Genomic DNA, 15,183 nt, shown 5'->3' with positions numbered 1-15,183 from the left:
CCCGGGCACACCTGCGCCCACCTGCGCCCGCCGCGCTCACCTGGCAGGAGTCGACGCCGCCCTGGGGACGCCGGCGCAGAACATGTTGCGGGGTGATGGCGCTGCCGTAGGCGCGGGCGCACTGCTCCGGCCCGAAGGTCTGCACCGAGGCGCACTGCAGGTCCCGCGGCAGCTTGGCTGCGCAGGTGGGCACAGGTGAGGGCACAGGTGAGGGCTCAGGTGAGGGCAATCCCAAAAATCCCCGGTTTTGGTTCCGTGGTGGCGAAATTCCCTGGATTTGCCCCATTTCCAGCCCCATTCCCATCCCTGGTGGGACCTCAAAGCTTCCTGACCCATCCAGGTGGGCACAGGTGAGGGCACAGGTGAGGGCACAGGTGAGGGGAATCTCAAAAATCCCCATTTTTGGTTCCACGGCAGCAAAATTCCCCGGATTTGCCCCATTTCCAGCCCCGCTGCCGCCCTTGGTGGGACCTCAAAGCTTCCTAGACCCAGCCAGGTGGGCACAGGTGCGGGCACAGGTGAGGGCACAGGTGAGGGCACAGGTGAGGGCACAGGTGAGGGCACAGGGGAGGGCAATCCCAAAAATCCCGTTTTGGTTCCGTGTGGCGAAATTCCCTGGATTTGCCCCATTTCCAGCCCCGTTCCCACCCCTGGTGGGACCCCAAAGCTTCCTGGACCCATCCAGTTGGGCACAGGTGAGGGCACAGGTGAGGGCACAGGGGAGGGCAAAATCACCCCAATAATTCATGGATGGCTCAGGTGAGGGTGGAGCCCCAAAATTCCCCGGATTTGCCCATTTCCAGCACCATCCCCAGCCCTGAGCCAGCCCCAGGAGCTGCTCGGGGCTCACCTGGCCAGGTGAGGGCACCTCAGCCCCTTTCACACCTGGGATACACCTGGGGGGCATCTGGGGACACCTGGCACACCTGGGACACATCTGGGGGGGCTGGGGACACCTGGGGACACACCTGGGCACACCTGGGCACACTGGACACACCTGGGCACACCTGGGCACACCTGGGACACACCTGGGAGACCTGGGGTACACCTGGGCGCACCTGGGACACACCTGGGCACACCTGGGACACACCTGGGCGCACATGGGTACACCTGGGACACACCTGGGAGACTTGGGGTACACCTAGGCACACCTGGGACACACCTGGGTGCACATGGGGACAGCTGGGGACACCCCTGGGCACACCTGGGCACACCTGGGACACACCTGGGCACACCTGGACACCCCTGGGGACACCTGGACACACCTGGGCACCCCTGGGGACACCTGGGTACACCTGGGACACACCTGGACCACACCTGGGCACACCTGGGATACCCCTGGACCACCCCTGGACCACACCTGGGCACATCTGGGTACACCTGGGGACACCTGGGACACACCTGGGACACACCTGGGCACACCTGGGATACACCTGGGCACACCTGGGACACACCTGGGCACACCTGGGACACACCTGGGCACACCTGGGCACACTGGGACACCTGGGACACACTTGGGACACACCTGGGACACACCTGGGCACACCTGGGCACCCCTGGGGACACCTGGGTACACCTGGGCCACCCTAGACCACCCCTGGGACCACACCTGACCACCCCAAAGCCCCACCCGACCCCCTCCCACCCCTCCCACCGGTGCCAGGTACCTCCAGGTGACTTGGTGGGTGCCCCAGCCGGACACGCTGCAGTTCTGGCCGGCGCGGGGGCACCTGGTGGCCACGCGGATCCTCTTGACGCGCGGCCCGAAGCGCACAGGTGCGTCCAGCAGCAGCAGCATGAAGTCGTTGTCGTTGCGCCGGGGGTCGTAGCCGGGGTGCACCTGCAGCCGCGCCACGCGGGCGCACCTGGCCCGTGCCCGCCCGCAGCGTGTTGGTCCCGATCAGCACCTGCAGGTCCCTGCCGGGGCAGGGGAGAGGGGAGACAGGTGAGAGGGGAGGGGAGGGGGGCAGGGGAGAGGGACAGGTGAGAGATAGGGGAGAGGAGACAGGTGAGAGGGGGGAGGGGAGAGGGGACAGGTGAGAGGGGGAGGGGAGGGGGGACAGGGGAGAGGGGCAGGGGAGGGGCAGGTGAGGGATAGGGGAGAGGGACAGGTGAGAGGGGGAGGGGAGAGGGGACAGGTGAGAGGGGGAGGGGAGGGGCAGGGGAGGGATAGGTGAGAGGGGCAGGTGAGGGGGCAGGGGAGGGGCAGGTGAGGGATAGGTGAGGGATAGGGGAGGGGGGAAAGGTGAGAGGGGCAAGGGAGAGGGCAGGGGAGGGACAGGTGAGCTGGATCTCCATGGCACAGGTGAGAGGGGACAGGTGAGGGACAGGGGAGAGGGACAGGGGAGAGGGGACAGGGGAGAGGGGCAGGGGAGAGGGGACAGGGGAGAGGGGCAGGGGAGAGGGGACAGGGAGAGGGATGGGGAGAGGGGACAGGTGAGGGACAGGGGAGAGGGGACAGGGGAGAGGGGACAGGGGGGAGAGGGATGGGGAGAGGGGACAGGTGAGGGACAGGTGAGAGGGACAGGGGAGAGGGCAGGGGAGAGGGGCAGGTGAGAGGGACAGGTGAGAGGGACAGGGGAGAGGGCAGGGGAGAGGGCAGGGGAGGGACAGGGGAGGGACAGGGGAGGGACAGGGGAGAGGGGGCAGGTGAGAGGGGGAGGGGAGAGGGCAGGTGAGGGATAGGTGAGGATAGGGGAGGGGAGGAGGGCAGGTGAGAGGGGCAGGGGAGAGGGGCAGGTGAGGACAGGGAGGGGTCAGGGGAGGGGACAGGTGAGAGGGGAGGGGAGGGGCAGGGAGGGGCAGGGGCAGGGAGGAGGGGACAGGGACAGAGGGGACAGGGGAGGGATCAGGGAGAGGGCCTCAGGGTGAGAGGGGACAGGGGAGAGGGGCAGGGGGAGGGCGCAGGGGAGAGGGACAGGTGAGCTGGATCTCCATGGCACAGGTGAGAGGGGCAGGTGAGGACAGTGAGGACAGGTGAGGTGGCTCTGGCACAGGTGGAGAGCAACAGGTGAGGGACAGGTGAGAGGGGACAGGAGAGGGACAGGGAGAGGGACAGGGGAGGGGAGGGGACAGGGGAGAGGGGACAGGTGAGCTGGATCTCCATGGCACAGGTGAGAGGGGACAGGGGAGGACAGGTGAGGACAGGTGAGGGACAGGGGAGGGGAAAGGTGAGGACAGGTGAGAGGGACAGGTGAGACAGGTGAGAGGAACGGGGCAGAGGAACGGGGGAGAGGGGACAGGTGAGCTGGATCTCCATGGCACAGGTGAGAGGGGACAGGTGAGGGACAGGTGAGAGGGACGGGGGGAAGGACAGGGGAGAGGGACGGGGGAGAGGGGCAGGGGAGAGGGGACAGGTAAGGACAGGTGAGGACAGGTGAGGACAGGTAAGGACAGGTGAGGACAGGTGAGGACAGGTGAGGACAGGTGAGGACAGGTAAGGACAGGTGAGGGGCAGGTGAGGACAGGTAAGGACAGGTGAGGACAGGTGAGGGGCAGGTGAGGACAGGTGAGGGGCAGGTGAGGACAGGTAAGGACAGGTGAGGACAGGTGAGGACAGGTGAGGACAGGTGAGGACAGGTGAGGCAGCTCTGGCCCAGGTGAGGTGGGACAGGTGTCGCTGCTGCCCAACTGCTCAAATGTGTCCCTGCCCATCCAGATGTGCCCAGGTGCACCCAGGTGTATCCCAGGTGTATCCCAGGTGTGCCCAGGTGTGCCCTATTGTGCCCAGATGCCCCCAGGTGTATCCCAGGTGTATCCCAGGTGCCCCCAGGTGCCCCCAGGTGTATCCCAGGTGCATCCCAGGTGCCCCCAGGTGTGCCCAGGTGTGCCCAGGTGTATCCCAGGTGTGTTCCAGGTGTGCCCAGGTGTATCCCAGGTGTGCCCCAGGTGCACCCAGGTGTGCCCAGGTGCCCCAGGTGTGCCTCACCTGAGCGGCTGGCGGCAGTGGGCAGCGGTCAGCACCCAGTGTGTCCCCCCAGGTGTGCCCAGGTGTCCCCAGGTGTGCCCAGGTGTATCCCAGGTGTGTCCCAGGTGTGCCCCAGGTGTGCCCAGGTGTGTCCAGGTGCACCAGGTGTGCCCAGGTGCCCCCAGGTGTGCCTCACCTGAGCGGCTGGCAGCAGTGGGCAGCAGTCAGCACCCAGTGTGCCCCACGAGGTGTGCCCAGGTGCCCCAGGTGTGCCCAGGTATGTCTCAGGTGTGCCCAGGTGTGCCCCGGTTTATCCAGGTGCCCCAGGTGCCCGCAGGTGCCAGCAGGTGTATCACACGTGTATCCAGGTGTGCCCAGGTGTGCCCAGGTGTGTCCCAGATGCCCCCAGGTGTATCCCAGGTGTATCCCAGGTGTGCCCAGGTGTACCCCAGGTGCCCCCAGGTGTGCCAGGTGCCCCCAGGTGTATCCCAGGTGTGCCCAGGTGTGCCCAGGTGTGCCCAGGTGTGTCCCAGATGCCCCCAGGTGTATCCCAGGTGTGCCCAGGTGCCCCCAGCTGTGCCCAGGTGTGCCCAGGTGTGCCCTCACCTGAGCGGCTGGCGGCAGTGGGCAGCGGTCAGCACCCAGCGCGCCCCCACGAGGCTGCCCCCGCACAGATCTGCCCCCGCTTGGTCAGCGCCACCTGGAATGGCCGCTGGGCATGGAGCACGGGCGGCCCCCGATGATCCGAGACTCGTCCTCCTCGGGCACTGCCCGGCAGCGGGAGAGAACCGGGAACGGTGAGGGAACGGGGAAATGGGGGAAAACGGGGGAATGGGGAAAAAATGGGAGGAATGGGGGGAATGGGGAAAAATGGGAAATGGGGAAAATGGGGGAATGGGGGAAAATGGGGGGGGGAATGGGGGAATGGGGAAATGGGGAAACAGGGGGGATGGGGGAATGGGGAAATGGGGGAAAATGGGGAAAAATGGGGAAATGGGGGGGAAATGGGGGAATGGGGAAAAAATGGGGAAATGGGGGAATGGGGGAAATGGGAGAAACAGGGGGGAATGGGGAAAATGGGGGAATGGGAAAAATGGGGAAATGGGAAATGGGGGTATGGGGAAATGGGGAAATGGGGAATGGGGGGAAATGGGGGGAAATGGGGAAATGGGGAAATGGGGAAATGGGGAAATGGGGGGGGAAATGGGGAAATGGGGAAATGGGGAAATGGGGGAATGGGAAATGGGGAAATGGTGGAAATGGGAAATGGGGAAAAATGGGGAAATGGGGAAATGGGGAAATGGGGAAATGGGGGAATGGGGAAATGGGGAAATGGGGGAAATGGGGGAAAATGGGGAAATGGGGGAAAAATGGGGGGAAACAGGGGGGAATGGGGAAAATGGGGGAAATGGGGAAAAAATGGGGAAATGGGGAAAAATGGGGAAATGGGGGGCATGGGGGAATGGGGGAAAACGGGGGGGATGGGGAAATGGGGGAAATGGGGGGAAATGGGGGAAACAGGGGGGAAATGGGGGAATGGGGAAATGGGGAAATGGAGAAATGGGGGAAAACGGGGGAAATGGGGAAAATGGGGAAAAATGGGGAAAATGGGGAAAACGGGGGGGAAATGGGGGAAATGGGGGAAAATTGGGGGAAATGGGGGAAAACAGGGGGGAAATGGGGAAAAATGGGGAAAATGGGGGGAAAACGGGGAAAACAGGGAAAATGGGGAAAGGACCGGGGAAACGGTGAGCAAATGGGGAAAATGGGAAAAACGGGGGGGAAATGGGGAAATGGGGGAAAATGGGGAAATGGGGGGAAAATGGGAAAAAATGGGGAAAATGGGGAAAAATGGGGGAAATGGGGGAAAATGGGGGAAAAAATGGGGGGAAAATGGGGAAAAATATGGGGGAAATGGGAAAAATGGGAAAAAAACGGGGAAAATGGGGAAAGAACCGGGAAAATGGTGAAAAAAATGGGAAAAAACGGGGGGGAAATGGGGGAAAACGGGAAAAATGGGGAAAAAACGGGGAAAAATGGGAAAAACGGGGGAAAGAACAGGGAAAACGGGGAAAAATGGGAAAAATGGGGGGGGAAATGGGGAAAAACGGGGAAAAAATGGGGAAAGAACCAGGGAAATGGTGAGGAAACGGGGAAAATGGGGAAACGGGGAAAAATGGGGGAAAAAACGGGGAAAATGGGGGGAAAACGGGGAAAAAACAGGGAAAGAACTGGAGGAAAACGGTGAAGAAACGGGGAAAATGGGGAAAAAACGGGAAAACCGGGGAAAACGGAAAAAATGGGGAAAAAGGGGAAAACAGGAAAAAACGGGGAAAACAGGGAAAAAATTGGAAAAAAAGGGGGAAACAGGGAAAAAGCAGGGAAAAATGGGTAAAATGGTGAAAAAATGGCAAAAAAATGGGGGGAAAGGTGAAAAAATGGTGGAAAAATGACACAAAAAAGAAGAAAAATGGGTGAAAACAGAGAATTATGGCCAAAAAGGGGGAAAAAAACTGGGGAAAACCTGGGAGGAAAAGTGGGGATTCTGTCCAAAAAATCTGGGGAAAACCAGCAAAAAAATGGTGGGAAACAGTGAAGAAATGGTGAAAAATGAGGGGAAATGGCAAAAAAAATGGAGAAAAGCAGCAGGAAAATGGGCAGAAAATGGGGGGGGGGGGGGGGAAGGGAAAAACCGATGGGAATTCTGTCCAAAAAAATGGGGGAAATGCTGGAAAACCGATGAAAAAATAGGAAGAAACAGAGAAAAAAATGGAGAAAAATGGTGAAAATTGGCAAAAAGTTGAGAAAAAGTGGGGGAAAAACAGTGAAAGAAGGGTGAAAAAATTGGGGAGAAGTGGGGAAAAAACAGGGAAAAAATGGTGGGAAATGGTTGGGAAAAAATGGAGAAAAATTGGAGAAAAATGACGAAAAAGCAGTGAAAAAATGACGGAAAATGGTGGGGAAAAAATGGAGGAAAATGATGGCAAAATGGGCAAAAAATGGCCAAAAAAGAGGGGTGGGAACGGGGAATAAGAGAGAGAAAAAATGGGAATTCTGTCCCAAAAAAATGAGGGGAAATGGGGAAAAAACAGGGAAAAATGGCAGGAAAATGGTGCAAAAATGGCTGGAAAATGGAGAAAAACCATGGGAAAAATGGGGGGAAATGGGAAAAACCGGGAAAAGGTGAAAAAATGGGAAAAAGGGGGGGGGGGGGGAAGGGGAAAAAAACAGGAAGAAAAGGGAAAAATGGGGGGGAAATGGAGAAAAAGGGGGGGAAAAAGGCTGGAAATGGTGAAAAAATGGAGAAAAAACGGGTGGGAAATGGTGGGAAAATGGTGGAAAATGGGCAAAAAATGGCCAAAAAAAGGGGGGGAAAGAATGGGAAAGGAACGGGATGAAAAACGGGAATTTTGTTGAAAAATGGGGAGAAGCAGTGGGAAAATGGGGAAAAAAGGGTAAAAAATGGACAGAAAATGGACAAGAAATGGCAAAAAACGGCCCGAAAATGTGAGTTTGGGGGGGCCGAAATCCCTCAAGAAATGAGGAATTGACCCAAAAATGGGGATCTGGGGATTTTTTGGGAAAAACAGGAGGGTTTGGGTAAAAAAAAAGCAGCGAGAACTGGGGGGAAATGGGGTTAAAATGGGGGAAATCGAAGGGAAAAAGGGAAAATGTCCATTTTTGGGCGTGAAATCCCCTCCCAAAATTCCCGACCGTCCCAAAAACGTCAATCTGGAATTTTTTGGGGGCTCTCCCAGGCTTTTTTTTGGGTCCAAAGCGGCCGATTTTGGGTGGATCCAGGTGTCCTCCGGGTGTGGTGACGTCACTCCTCACCTGGCAGCCGGCCCGGCCAATCAGGTGTGGCAGAAGCTGTGACGTCATGGAGTGGCCACTTATCCCCACCTGGGTGGGGTCAGGGTCCCTCACGGGCCCAGGGAGCAGCTCCGGAAGGGCCGGCGGGGCCGGAGCCGCCCGGACGCGGCCCCAGGAGGGCTCCGGCCATTCCGGCCACGCCGGGCGGGCGGAGAACGAGGAATGGGGGGCCCAGGTGGGGGTGGGGTCACCTGGGGCCACCTGGGGCCATCTGGGCTCACCTGGGCTCACCTGGGGCCACCTGGGCTCACCTGGGCTCACCTGGGCTCACCTGGGGCCACCTGGGGCCACCTGGGGCCACCTGGGGAAAGGGGCTCCTTGACCACCTGGACCATGGGCACCTGGACCTCAGGACCACCTTGAGAGTGACCACCTGGACCTTGGGACCACCTTGAGAGTGACCACCTGGACCTTTGGGACCACCTGGACTTCTTGACCACCTTGACCTCGGGACCACCTTGAGAGTGACCACCTGGACCTTGGGACCACCTTGACCTTGGGACCACCTTGAGAGTGACCACCTGGACCTTTGGACCACCTGGACCTCTTGACCACCTTGACCTCAGGACCACCTTGAGAGTGACCACCTGGACCTTGGGACCACCTGGACCTTTGGGACCACCTGGACCTTTGGGACCACCTGGACCTCAGGACCACCTTGACCTCGGGACCACCTTGAGAGTGACCACCTGGACCTTGGGACCACCTTGACTTTGGAACCACCTTGAAAGTGACCACCTTGACCTTGGGACCACCTTGACTTTGGGACCACCTGGACCTTTGGACCACCTGGACCACGGCCACCCGGACCTTGGGACCACCTGGACCTCTTGACCACCTTGACCCTGGGACCACCTTGACCTTGGGACCACCTTGACCCTGTGACCACCTTGACTTTGGGACCACCTTGGTTGTGGCCACCTCGACCCTGTGACCACCTGGACCTTGGGACCACCTTGACCATGGCCACCTGAACCTTTTGACCAGCTGGACCTCAGGACCACCTTGAGAGTGGCCCCCTTGACCTCCTGCTCCTTGGGACCACCTTGAACCCGTGTCCACCTTGACCACGGTCACCTTGACCCGTGGCCATGCTGACCCCGTGACCGCCTTGAACCTGTCACAACCTTGACCACGATCACTGAATTTGTGACCACCTTGACACTGTGACCACCTGGCCCTTGGGACCACCTTGACCATGACCACTTTGGCCACGTGACCACTTTGATCCCATGACCACCTGGACCTTGGGACCACCTGGTCCTTCGGGCCACCTTGACCATGACCACCTTGACCCTGTGACCACCTTGACTTTGACTACCATGACCACCATGAGAGTGACCCTATGACCACCTGGACCCTGTGACCACCTTGAGAGTGACCACCTTGACCCTGTGGCCACCTGAACTTCACGACCACCTTGATCCTGTGTCCACCTTGACCACCTTGACCACCTTGAGAGTGACCACCTTGACCCTGTGACCACCTGAACTTCACGACCACCTGGACCTGTGGTCACCTCAACCATGACCACCCTGACCATGACCACCTTAACCCTGCGACCACCTGGACCACCCTGTGACCACCTTGACACCACCTGGACCTCTGCCCACCTTGACCACGACCACCTGGCCCCCGTGACCACCTCGAGGTCACGACCCCTCTCCCGTGGTGGCCACCTCCTCCCGCTGTCCCAATCCCGGCTGACTCCTGTGACTCCGGTGACTCCGGCGCCGCGATTGGGACATCGGAATGGACTGGTGGGACCTGGTTTGGACTGGTGGGGATTTCAGGAGCCGCCCCGGCTCTGGAATCCGGCCCTGGCTGCTCCCGGGGCCTCCTCCCACGGCCCCATCCCGGGATTTTGGGGGACAAAACCCCGGATTTGGGGCTTTCCCAGATCCTCGGAGGAGCTTTCCCGACTCGCTGGGGTTGGGATCCTCCTGATCCCACCTGGGATCCCCCCCCTGGACTTCCCGTGGTCACCGGGATCCTCGGGCCACCTGCTGATGGTCATTCCCACGGGAAAACCTCTCCCGGGAATTCTCCGACCCCTGCGTCCGGCTCCGCGAAATTTGGGGAATCGCGGATTCCTCCCCGCCGGATTTGGGAATTCACTCCCCGAGGGGGTTCGGGAATCCGGGATTCGTCCCCGGAGGACGCGGATTTGGGTTAAGAAACGCCGGGATCGGGTCAGGATCCGAAGTTTCGGCTGGAAAATGCCGGGAATTCCGTTCGGATGGATCCGCCGGGATCCCAGAGCGCCGCCGGAGGATTAAATCCCTCCTGAGCCTCCCTGAGCCTTTTTCTCCTTCAAAATTCCCGGGACGAGTGTCCGGAGCCGCGATCCCGGCGGGAATTCCCTGAACCCCAAAAGCGGTTTCCCCAAAAAAAAAAAAAAAAAAACAAAAACCACCAAACCCCAAATCCGTTGGATCCGGCCCCAAAATTGGCGAAATTCCCGGTGAGCGAGAGGAGGAGGAGGAGGAGGAGGAGGAGGAGGGGGGGGAATTTCTCCATCCCCAGTCCCGAAATTCCCCATATCCCGCCAAAAAAAGTCCCGAAATAATTCCCGACATCCCCAAATTCCCCGAACAATTCCCGAAATTCCCACTCACGCTCCTGGCTGCCGTTCCCGGTGCCCAGCGCCCGCGCCGGGACGGATCCGCCGAGGAGGAGGAAGAGGAGGAGGAGGACGGGGATGGGGCCGAAGGCTCCGGGTCCATCGGGAGCCATTCCTGGCGGGAAAAAAACCCGGGATCAGCCCTGGGAATGGGGGGGGGGGGGGGGTCGAGGGGGGTCCCCCCCCCACTTTATTCCCGCGGGATCCAGGTGGGATCAGGGCAGCTGGGGAGGGGGCGTGGCCTCGATCCAGGTGGGATTTGGGGGGGATTTTTCCCTCCCGGGGGGGGTCTTGGATCTTCTCCCCCCGCTGGATTTGGGATTGTGGGGGGGGGGGGTTGGAAGTTCGGGAAGGACCAACCCCCCCCCCCCCAAACGGCGGGAATTCCGTGGGAAAAGCGGGATTTGGCGGCTTTTCCATGAGAAAACGGGATCCGAGCCTTGGGAATCACCTCTGGGGGAGGGGGGGGGATCCGGGACCCCCCCCCCAGGGACCCCCTCCCCTCCCCCACCCGGGACTCACCTGGAGCAGAGGGACGGGGCCGGGCAGGATCCGGGAAGAGCCGGGTCGGGAATATTTATAGGGATGAGGAGGAGGAGGTGGGGAGGGGGTGGGGTGGGGGAGGGGGCGGGAGGGGGGGAGGTGACTCAGGAGCCGCCGGAGCCGGGGGAGGATCCCCCGGGAGGATCCCACGGGAGGATCCCACGGGATGAGGGCGGGGGGGGGGACCCGGCTTTGATGTCCCCAAGGAAGCGCCCGAGGGAGGAGCGGAAGGGGAGCGGCCGCCCCTCCCCCCCCCCACCCCGCCCCGCCCCGCTCCTTATCGCGGTCCCGATCCCAGAACTGGTCCTGAGCCCAGCCCCGACTCCTGATCCCGATCTCAGTCCCGATCCCGAACCCAGAACTGAGCTTCATCCCGATCCCCAGCCCAGAACTGGTCCTGAGCCCAGCCCCGACTCCTGATCCCGATCTCAGTCCCGATCCCGATCCCCATCCCAGAACTGGTCCTGATCCCAGCTCTGATTCCTGATCCTGATCTCAGTCCCGATCCCAATCCCAGAACTGAGCTTCATCCCAATCCCGATCCCAGTCCTGGTCCTGATCCCATCTCTGACTCCTGATCCTGATCTCAGTCCCAATCCCGAGCCCAGAACTGAGCTTCATCCCGATCCCCATCCCAGAACTGGTCCTGATCCCAGCTCTGACTCCTGATCCTGATCTCAGTACCAATCCCGATCCCCATCCCAGAACTGGTCCCGGTCCCAGCCCTGATTCCTGATCCCGATCTCAGTCCCAATCCCAATCCTGATCCCGGTCCTGGTCCTGGTCCTGATCCCAGCCCTGATTCCTGATCCTGATCTCAGTCCCGATCCCGATCCCAGAACTAGTCCTAATCCTGATCCCAGCCCTGATTCCTGATCCCGATCTCAGTCCCAATCCCGATCCCGACCGCAGTCCTGGTCCTGATCTTGATCCCAGCCCCAATTCCTCATCCCGATCTCAGTTCCAGTCTCGATCCCGATCCCAATCCCGATCCCAGTCCTGATCCTGATCCCAGCCCTGACTCCTGATCTCGATCTCAGTCCCAATCCCGATCCTGATCCCAGTCCTGGTCCTGGTCCTGATCCCAGCCCCAATTCCTGATCCCAATCTCAGTCCCAATCCCGATCCCAATCCTGGTCCTGATCCTGATCCCAGTTCTGAGTTTCATCCAGTCTCGATCCCAGTCCTGGTCCTGATTCCAGCCCCGATTCCTGATCCCGATCTCAGTCCCAATCCTGATCCCAATCCTGCTCTTGATCCCAGCCCCAATCCCTGTCCCCATCCCGATCCTGATCCCGATTCCTATCCCAGTTCCGGTCCCCGTGCTGATCCCAATCCCAGTTCTGAGCTTCATCCTGGTCTCGATCCCAGTCCTGGTCCCGAGCCCAGCCCCGATTGCTGATCCCGATCTCAGTCCCAATCCCGATCCCAGTCCTGGTCCTGATCCTGGTCCCAATCCCAGCCCCAACTCCTGATCCCGATCTCAGTCCCAATCCTGATCCCAGAACTGGTCCTGATCCCAGCCCTGATTTCTGATCCTGATATCAGTCCCAATCCCAATCCTAATCCTGGTCCTGATCCCAGCCCTAATCCTGATCCCCATCCCGATCCTGATCCCGATTCCTATCCCAGTTCCGGTCCCTGTCCTGATTCCAATCCTGATCCCAGTCCCTGTCCCCATCCTGCTCCTGATCCCGCTCCTGATCCCAGTCCTGATCCCAATCCTGATCCTGATCCTGACCATGATCCCAATCCCAATCCCGATCCTGATCCCGATCCCAGTCCCTGTCCTGATCTGATCCTGCTCCTGATCCCGATCCCAATCCCAATCCCAATCCTGATCCTGATCCTGATCCTGATCCTGATCCCAGTCCCCATCCTGATCCTGATCCCGATCTCGATCCCGATCCCAGTCCCTGTCCTGCTCCTGCTGCTGGTCCCAGTCCCCGTCCTGATCCTGATCCTGATCCTGATCCTGATCCCAATCCTGATCCTGCTCCTGATCCCAATCCCGATCCTGCTCCTGATCCCAGTCCCCGTCCTGATCCTGATCCCGATCCCAATCCCAGTCCTGCTCCTGATCCCAATCCCAGTCCCCGTCCTGATCCTGCTCCCGATGCCAGTCTTGATCCCTGGCCCAGTCCTGATCCTGAACCCAGTCCCAGTCTCAATCCCAGTACTGGTCCCTATCCTGATCCCAAATCCCATCCTGATCCCAGTCCCAGTCCTGATCCCAATCCCGATTCCAGTCCCAGTCCTGATCCCAATCCCGATCCCAGTCTCAGTCCTGATCCCGGTACCAATCCTGATCCTCATCCCAGTCCCAGTCCCGATCCCGATCCCAGTCCCAATCCCAGTTCTGGTCCTCATCCCAGTCCCGATCCCTGTCCTGGTCTCGATCCTGACCCTGCTCCTCATCCCAATCCCCTCCTTATCCCGATCCTGATCCCGATCCTGGTCCCAAAACTGATCCCAATCTGGGTCCTGGTCCCAGTCCCGATCCTGGTCCTGATCCTGGACCCGATGCCCATCACAGTCCCCCTCCTTATCCCAATCCCGATCCTGATCCTCATCCCAAACCCGATTCTGATCCCAATCCCGGTCTCAATCCAGGTCCTGACTGTGGTCCTGATCCTGATCCCAGTCCCAGTCTTGATCCCAATCCTAGTCCTGACCCTGCTGCTGATCCTGATCCCAATCCCCATCCTGATCCTAATCCCAGTCCTGACCCTGACCCTGACCCTGATCCTGATCCCAATCCTGATCCCGATCCCAGTCCTGGTCCCAATCCCCCTCCTTATCCTTATCCTGATCCCAATCCCGGTCCTGATCCCGATGCCAATCCTGATGCCAGCCCAATTCTGATCCCAATCCCAATCCTCATCCCTGTCCTGATCCTGATCCCAACCCTGCTCCTGACCCTGGTCCAGACCCCGATTCCTGTCTCTATCCCAGTCCCGATCCCAATCCCAATCCAAATCCCAGTCCTGATCCCAATCCCAGTCCCGATCCTTGTCCCAATCCCAATCCCAACCCCAATCCCGATTCCCATCCTTGTCCCAATCCCGGTTCTGATCCTGATCCCGACCCCAATCCCTGCCCTGATCCTGATCCCGATCCAAATCCCAGGCCTGATCCCGATTTGAATCCCAATCCTGGTCCTGATCCCAATCCCGATCCCAGTTCTGATCCTGGTCCTAATTCTAATCCTGATCCCGATCCCTGTCCTGATCCCAGTCCCAGTCCTGATCCTGGTCCTGCTCCCGATCCCAATTCCAGTCCCAATCCTGATCCCAATCCCCATCCTGCTCCCGATCCCAATCCCAGTCCCAATCCTGATCCTGATCCCGGTCCCAATTCCAATCCCAATCCCAATCCCTGTCCTGATCCTGGTTCTGATCCCAATCCTGATCCCAGTCCTGATCCCAATCCCAGTCCCAATCCCCATCCTGATCCCAATCCTGATCCTGGTCCCAATCCCAGTCCCGATCCTGGTTCTGATCCTGGTCCCCATCCCAATCCCGATCCCGATCCCGATCCCAGTCCTGATCCCGGTCCCCATCCCCGTCTCCATCCCCATCCCGTCCCTTCCACCCCACCCCAGGTGTGTCCCCTCTCTCAGGTGTGACAGGTGACCCCCAGGTGACCCCCAGGTGACCCCAGGTGTGTCCCCTCCCCCCAGGTGTGTCCCTCCCCCCCCAGGTGACCCCAGGTGTGTCCCCTCCCCCCCCAGGTGTGTCCCCTCCCCCCCCAGGTGACCCCAGGTGTGTCCCCTCCCCCCCAGGTGTGTCCCCTCCCCCCCAGGTGACCCCAGGTGTGTCCCCTCCCCCCAGGTGTGTCCCTCCCCCCCAGGTGACCCCAGGTGTGTCCCCTCCCTCCCCAGGTGTGTCCCTCCCCCCCAGGTGACCCCAGGTGTGTCCCCTCCCTCCCCAGGTGTGTCCCCTCCCCCCCAGGTGACCCCAGGTGTGTCCCCTCCCTCCCCAGGTGTGTCCCCTCCCCCCCAGGTGACCCCAGGTGTGTCCCCTCCCTCCCCAGGTGTGTCCCCTCCCCCCCAGGTGACCCCAGGTGTGTCCCCTCCCTCCCCAGGTGTGTCCCTCCCCCCCCAGGTGACCCCAGGTGTGTCCCCTCCCTCCCCCAGGTGACCCCAGGTGTGTCCCCTCCCTCCCCAGATGTGTCCCCTCCCCCCCCAGGTGTGTCCCCTCCCCCCCCAGGTGTCCCCTGGCCTCCGCTGTCCCCC

At 60.4% G+C, this 15,183-nt stretch overlaps 1 pseudogene; it reads right to left on the bottom strand.

The window, feature by feature from the left end:
* Positions 1-21: 21 nt before the first annotated feature.
* LOC138100885 (kallikrein-14-like) lies at positions 22-10,516 on the bottom strand (annotated as a pseudogene).
* Between the last annotated feature and the right edge of the window lie 4,667 nt (positions 10,517-15,183).

Source organism: Aphelocoma coerulescens, unplaced genomic scaffold (assembly GCF_041296385.1).
Source record: "Aphelocoma coerulescens isolate FSJ_1873_10779 unplaced genomic scaffold, UR_Acoe_1.0 HiC_scaffold_150, whole genome shotgun sequence".
Taxonomy (NCBI): domain Eukaryota; kingdom Metazoa; phylum Chordata; class Aves; order Passeriformes; family Corvidae; genus Aphelocoma; species Aphelocoma coerulescens.
Note: the sequence above shows the minus strand (reverse complement) of the source record. Positions and strands in the feature narration are given on the sequence as shown.